General features: G+C 48.2%; 11 non-coding genes and 10 pseudogenes across 11 annotated transcripts in view; all 21 read right to left on the bottom strand.

The window, feature by feature from the left end:
• LOC141360713 (5S ribosomal RNA) overlaps window positions 1-76 on the bottom strand; it is a 119-nt pseudogene extending 43 nt beyond the window's left edge.
• Window positions 77-205: 129 nt separating this feature from the next.
• On the bottom strand, window positions 206-322 carry LOC141360933 (5S ribosomal RNA; annotated as a pseudogene).
• A 129-nt stretch (window positions 323-451) lies between these two features.
• Window positions 452-570, bottom strand: LOC141360817 (5S ribosomal RNA; annotated as a pseudogene).
• Window positions 571-698: 128 nt separating this feature from the next.
• LOC141359776 (5S ribosomal RNA) lies at window positions 699-817 on the bottom strand. Its single transcript, XR_012366257.1, has one exon. It is a non-coding gene; the product is annotated as a 5S ribosomal RNA (ribosomal RNA).
• A 129-nt stretch (window positions 818-946) lies between these two features.
• Window positions 947-1,065, bottom strand: LOC141359734 (5S ribosomal RNA). Its single transcript, XR_012366215.1, has one exon. It is a non-coding gene; the product is annotated as a 5S ribosomal RNA (ribosomal RNA).
• A 120-nt stretch (window positions 1,066-1,185) lies between these two features.
• LOC141361045 (5S ribosomal RNA) lies at window positions 1,186-1,304 on the bottom strand. The gene has a single exon (XR_012367094.1). It is a non-coding gene; the product is annotated as a 5S ribosomal RNA (ribosomal RNA).
• A 141-nt stretch (window positions 1,305-1,445) lies between these two features.
• LOC141361044 (5S ribosomal RNA) lies at window positions 1,446-1,564 on the bottom strand. Its single transcript, XR_012367093.1, has one exon. It is a non-coding gene; the product is annotated as a 5S ribosomal RNA (ribosomal RNA).
• A 141-nt stretch (window positions 1,565-1,705) lies between these two features.
• On the bottom strand, window positions 1,706-1,824 carry LOC141360554 (5S ribosomal RNA; annotated as a pseudogene).
• A 141-nt stretch (window positions 1,825-1,965) lies between these two features.
• Window positions 1,966-2,084, bottom strand: LOC141360431 (5S ribosomal RNA). Its single transcript, XR_012366945.1, has one exon. It is a non-coding gene; the product is annotated as a 5S ribosomal RNA (ribosomal RNA).
• A 141-nt stretch (window positions 2,085-2,225) lies between these two features.
• Window positions 2,226-2,344, bottom strand: LOC141360951 (5S ribosomal RNA; annotated as a pseudogene).
• Window positions 2,345-2,464: 120 nt separating this feature from the next.
• LOC141360287 (5S ribosomal RNA) lies at window positions 2,465-2,583 on the bottom strand. Its single transcript, XR_012366800.1, has one exon. It is a non-coding gene; the product is annotated as a 5S ribosomal RNA (ribosomal RNA).
• Window positions 2,584-2,711: 128 nt separating this feature from the next.
• On the bottom strand, window positions 2,712-2,830 carry LOC141361043 (5S ribosomal RNA). Its single transcript, XR_012367092.1, has one exon. It is a non-coding gene; the product is annotated as a 5S ribosomal RNA (ribosomal RNA).
• Window positions 2,831-2,959: 129 nt separating this feature from the next.
• Window positions 2,960-3,078, bottom strand: LOC141360553 (5S ribosomal RNA; annotated as a pseudogene).
• A 127-nt stretch (window positions 3,079-3,205) lies between these two features.
• LOC141360893 (5S ribosomal RNA) lies at window positions 3,206-3,324 on the bottom strand (annotated as a pseudogene).
• Window positions 3,325-3,454: 130 nt separating this feature from the next.
• On the bottom strand, window positions 3,455-3,573 carry LOC141360073 (5S ribosomal RNA). Its single transcript, XR_012366586.1, has one exon. It is a non-coding gene; the product is annotated as a 5S ribosomal RNA (ribosomal RNA).
• A 120-nt stretch (window positions 3,574-3,693) lies between these two features.
• LOC141361042 (5S ribosomal RNA) lies at window positions 3,694-3,812 on the bottom strand. The gene has a single exon (XR_012367091.1). It is a non-coding gene; the product is annotated as a 5S ribosomal RNA (ribosomal RNA).
• A 129-nt stretch (window positions 3,813-3,941) lies between these two features.
• On the bottom strand, window positions 3,942-4,059 carry LOC141360681 (5S ribosomal RNA; annotated as a pseudogene).
• Window positions 4,060-4,188: 129 nt separating this feature from the next.
• On the bottom strand, window positions 4,189-4,307 carry LOC141360522 (5S ribosomal RNA; annotated as a pseudogene).
• Window positions 4,308-4,435: 128 nt separating this feature from the next.
• LOC141359775 (5S ribosomal RNA) lies at window positions 4,436-4,554 on the bottom strand. The gene has a single exon (XR_012366256.1). It is a non-coding gene; the product is annotated as a 5S ribosomal RNA (ribosomal RNA).
• A 129-nt stretch (window positions 4,555-4,683) lies between these two features.
• LOC141360592 (5S ribosomal RNA) lies at window positions 4,684-4,802 on the bottom strand (annotated as a pseudogene).
• Window positions 4,803-4,922: 120 nt separating this feature from the next.
• Window positions 4,923-5,000, bottom strand: part of LOC141360286 (5S ribosomal RNA) — a 119-nt gene continuing 41 nt past the window's right edge. Inside the window, exon 1 of the ribosomal RNA XR_012366799.1 lies at window positions 4,923-5,000. This exon is cut by the window's right edge and continues 41 nt beyond it. This is a non-coding gene — a ribosomal RNA (5S ribosomal RNA).

The raw sequence follows: 5,000 nt of genomic DNA, 5'->3' as shown, positions 1-5,000 counted from the left end.
ACTAACCAGGCACGACCCTGCTTGGCTTCCGAGATCAGACGAGAGCGGGCGTGCTCAGGGTGGTGTGGCCGTAAGCGAGCGCTGACTCGATTCGAGAGCCACTTCAAGACTAATGTGGCAACGCCATGCCATGTGCGAACGCTTACAGAAAGGATGCATTTCTGGAAAAAAATTATATGAATAAATAATTAAATAAATAATTAAATGCTTACAGCACCTGGTATTCCCAGGCGGTCTCCATCCAAGTACTAACCAGGCCCGACCCTGCTTGGCTTCCGAGATCAGACGAGAGCGGGCGGCTCAGGGTGGTGTGGCCATAAGCGAGCGCTGACTCAATTCGAGAGCCACTTCAAGACTAATGTGGCAACGCCATGCCATCGGCGAACGCTTACAGAAAGGATGCATTTCTGGAAAAAAATGATATGAATAAATAATTAAATAATTAATTAAATGCTTACAGCACCTGGTATTCCCAGGCGGTCTCCCATCCAAGTAATGACCAGGCCCGACACTGCTTGGCTTCCGAGATCAGACGAGAGCGGGCGTGCTCAGGGTGGTGTGGCCGTAAGCGAGCGCTGACTCGATTCGAGGGCCACTTCAAGACTAATGTGGCAACACCATGCTACGTGCGAACGCTTACAGAAAGGATGCATTTCTGGAAAAAATTATATGAATAAATAATTAAATAATTAATTAAATGCTTACAGCACCTGGTATTCCCAGGCGGTCTCCCATCCAAGTACTAACCAGGCCCGACCCTGCTTGGCTTCCGAGATCAGACGAGAGCGGGCGTGCTCAGGGTGGTGTGGCCGTAAACGAGCGCTGACTCAATTCGAGAGCCACTTCAAGATTAATGTGGCAACGCCATGCCATCGGCGAACGCTTACAGAAAGGATGCATTTCTGGAAAAAAATTATATGAATAAATAATTAAATAATTAATTAAATGCTTACAGCACCTGGGATTCCCAGGCGGTCTCCCATCCAAGTACTAACCAGGCCCGACCCTGCTTGGCTTCCGAGATCAGACGAGAGCGGGCGTGCTCAGGGTGGTGTGGCCGTAAGCGAGCGCTGACTCGATTCGAGAGCCACTTCAAGACTAATGTGGCAACGCCATGCCATCGGCGAACGCTTACAGAAAGGATGCATTTCTGGAAAAAATTATATGAATAAATAATTAATTAAATGCTTACAGCACCTGGTATTCCCAGGCGGTCTCCCATCCAAGTACTAACCAGGCCCGACCCTGCTTGGCTTCCGAGATCAGACGAGAGCGGGCGTGCTCAGGGTGGTGTGGCCGTAAGCGAGCGCTGACTCGATTCGAGAGCCACTTCAAGACTAATGTGGCAACGCCATGCCATCGGCGAACGCTTACAGAAAGGATGCATTTCTGGAAAAAATTTATATGAATAAATAATTAAATAATTAATTAAATAAAGAATTAAATGCTTACAGCACCTGGTATTCCCAGGCGGTCTCCCATCCAAGTACTAACCAGGCCCGACCCTGCTTGGCTTCCGAGATCAGACGAGAGCGGGCGTGCTCAGGGTGGTGTGGCCGTAAGCGAGCGCTGATTCGATTCGAGAGCCACTTCAAGACTAATGTGGCAACGCCATGCCATCGGCGAACGCTTACAGAAAGGATGCATTTCTGGAAAAAAATTATATGAATAAGTAATTAAATAATTAATTAAATAAATAATTAAATGCTTACAGCACCTGGTATTCCCAGGCGGTCTCCCATCCAAGTACTAAACAGGCCCGATCCTGCTTGGCTTCCGAGATCAGACGAGAGCGGGCGTGCTCAGGGTGGTGTGGCCGTAAGCGAGCGCTGACTCGATTCGAGAGCCACTTCAAGACTAATGTGGCAACGCCATGCCATCGGCGAACGCTTACAGAAAGGATGCATTTCTGGAAAAAAATTATATAAATAAATAATAAAATAATTAATTAAATAAAGAATTAAATGCTTACAGCACCTGGTATTCCCAGGCGGTCTCCCATCCAAGTACTAACCAGGCCCGACCCTGCTTGGCTTCCGAGATCAGACGAGAGCGGGCGTGCTCAGGGTGTTGTGGCCGTAAGCGAGCGCTGACTCGATTCGAGAGCCACTTCATGACTAATGTGGCAACGCCATGCCATCGGCAAACGCTTACAGAAAGGATGCATTGCTGGAAAAAAATTATATGAATAAATAAATAAATAATTAATTAAATAAAGAATTAAATGCTTACAGCACCTTGTATTCCCAGGCAGTCTCCCATCCAAGTACTAACCAGGCCCGACCCTGCTTGGTTTCCGAGATCAGACGAGAGCGGGCGTGCTCAGGGTGGTGTAGCCGTAAGCGAGCGCTGACTCGATTCGAGAGCCACTTCAAGACTAATGTGGCAACGCCATGCCATCGGCGAACGCTTACAGAAAGGATGCATTTGTGGAAAAAATTATATGAATAAATAATTAATTAAATGCTTACAGCACCTGGTATTCCCAGGCGGTCTCCCATCCAAGTACTAACCAGGCCCGACCCTGCTTGGCTTTCGAGATCAGACGAGAGCGGGCGTGCTCAGGGTGGTGTGGCCATAAGCGAGCGCTGACTCAATTCGAGAGCCACTTCAAGACTAATGTGGCAACGCCATGCCATCGGCGAACGCTTACAGAAATTATGCATTTCTGGAAAAAATTATATGAATAAATAATTAAATAATTAATTAAATGCTTACAGCACCTGGTATTCCCAGGCGGTCTCCCATCCAAGTACTAACCAGGCCCGACCCTGCTTGGCTTCCGAGATCAGACGAGAGCGGGCGTGCTCAGGGTGGTGTGGCCGTAAGCGAGCGCTGACTCGATTCGAGAGCCACTTCAAGACTAATGTGGCAACGCCATGCCATCGGCGAACGCTTACAGAAAGGATGCATTTCTGGAAAAAAATTATATGAATAAATAATTAAATAATTAATTAAATGCTTACAGCACCTGGTATTCCCAGGCGGTCTCCCATCCAAGTACTAAACAGGCCCGATCCTGCTTGGCTTCCGAGATCAGACGAGAGCGGGCGTGCTCAGGGTGGTGTGGCCGTAAGCGAGCGCTGACTCGATTCGAGAGCCACTTCAAGACTAATGTGGCAACGCCATGCCATGTGCGAACGCTTACAGAAAGGATGCATTTCTGGAAAAATTATATGAATAAATAATTAAATAATTAATTAAATGCTTACAGCACCTGGTATTCCTAGGCGGTCTCCCATCCAAGTACTAACCAGGCCCGACCCTGCTGGGCTTCCGAGATCAGACGAGAGCGGGCGTGCTGAGGGTGGTGTGGCCGTAAACGAGCGCTGACTCAATTCGAGAGCCACTTCAAGATTAATGTGGCAACGCCATGCCATCGGCGAACGCTTACAGAAAGGATGCATTTCTGGAAAAAAAATTATATGAATAAATAATTAAATAATTAATTAAATGCTTACAGCACCTGGGATTCCCAGGCGGTCTCCCATCCAAGTACTAACCAGGTCCGACCCTGCTTGGCTTCCGAGATCAGACGAGAGCGGGCGTGCTCAGGGTGGTGTGGCCGTAAGCGAGCGCTGACTCGATTCGAGAGCCACTTCAAGACTAATGTGGCAACGCCATGCCATCGGCGAACGCTTACAGAAAGGATGCATTTCTGGAAAAAATTATATGAATAAATAATTAATTGAATGCTTACAGCACCTGGTATTCCCAGGCGGTCTCCCATCCAAGTACTAACCAGGCCCGACCCTGCTTGGCTTCCGAGATCAGACGAGAGCGGGCGTGCTCAGGGTGGTGTGGCCGTAAGCGAGCGCTGACTCGATTCGAGAGCCACTTCAAGACTAATGTGGCAACGCCATGCCATGTGCGAACGCTTACAGAAAGGATGCATTTCTGGAAAAAAATTATATGAATAAATAATTAAATAAATAATTAAATGCTTACAGCACCTGGTATTCCCAGGCGGTCTCCATCCAAGTACTAACCAGGCCCGACCCTGCTTGGCTTCCGAGATCAGACGAGAGCGGGCGTGCTCAGGGTGGTGTGGCCATAAGCGAGCGCTGACTCAATTCGAGAGCCACTTCAAGACTAATGTGGCAACGCCATGCCATCGGCGAACGCTTACAGAAAGGATGCATTTCTGGAAAAAAATGATATAAATAAATAATTAAATAATTAATTAAATGCTTACAGCACCTGGTATTCCCAGGCGGTCTCCCATCCAAGTACTGACCAGGCCCGACACTGCTTGGCTTCCGAGATCAGACGAGAGCGGGCGTGCTCAGGGTGGTGTGGCCGTAAGCGAGCGCTGACTCGATTCGAGGGCCACTTCAAGACTAATGTGGCAACGCCATGCTACGTGCGAACGCTTACAGAAAGGATGCATTTCTGGAAAAAATTATATGAATAAATAATTAAATAATTAATTAAATGCTTACAGCACCTGGTATTCCCAGGCGGTCTCCCATCCAAGTACTAACCAGGCCCGACCCTGCTTGGCTTCCGAGATCAGACGAGAGCGGGCGTGCTCAGGGTGGTGTGGCCGTAAACGAGCGCTGACTCAATTCGAGAGCCACTTCAAGATTAATGTGGCAACGCCATGCCATCGGCGAACGCTTACAGAAAGGATGCATTTCTGGAAAAAAATTATATGAATAAATAATTAAATAATTAATTAAATGCTTACAGCACCTGGGATTCCCAGGCGGTCTCCCATCCAAGTACTAACCAGGCCCGACCCTGCTTGGTTTCCGAGATCAGACGAGAGCGGGCGTGCTCAGGGTGGTGTAGCCGTAAGCGAGCGCTGACTCGATTCGAGAGCCACTTCAAGACTAATGTGGCAACGCCATGCCATCGGCGAACGCTTACAGAAAGGATGCATTTCTGGAAAAAATTATATGAATAAATAATTAATTAAATGCTTACAGCACCTGGTATTCCCAGGCGGTCTCCCATCCAAGTACTAACCAGGCCCGACCCTGCTTGGCTTTCGAGAT

Source organism: Misgurnus anguillicaudatus, chromosome 23 (genome assembly GCF_027580225.2).
Source record: "Misgurnus anguillicaudatus chromosome 23, ASM2758022v2, whole genome shotgun sequence".
Taxonomy (NCBI): domain Eukaryota; kingdom Metazoa; phylum Chordata; class Actinopteri; order Cypriniformes; family Cobitidae; genus Misgurnus; species Misgurnus anguillicaudatus.
The sequence above is the reverse complement of the archived record's forward strand: the minus strand, read 5'-3'. Positions and strand labels throughout refer to the sequence as shown.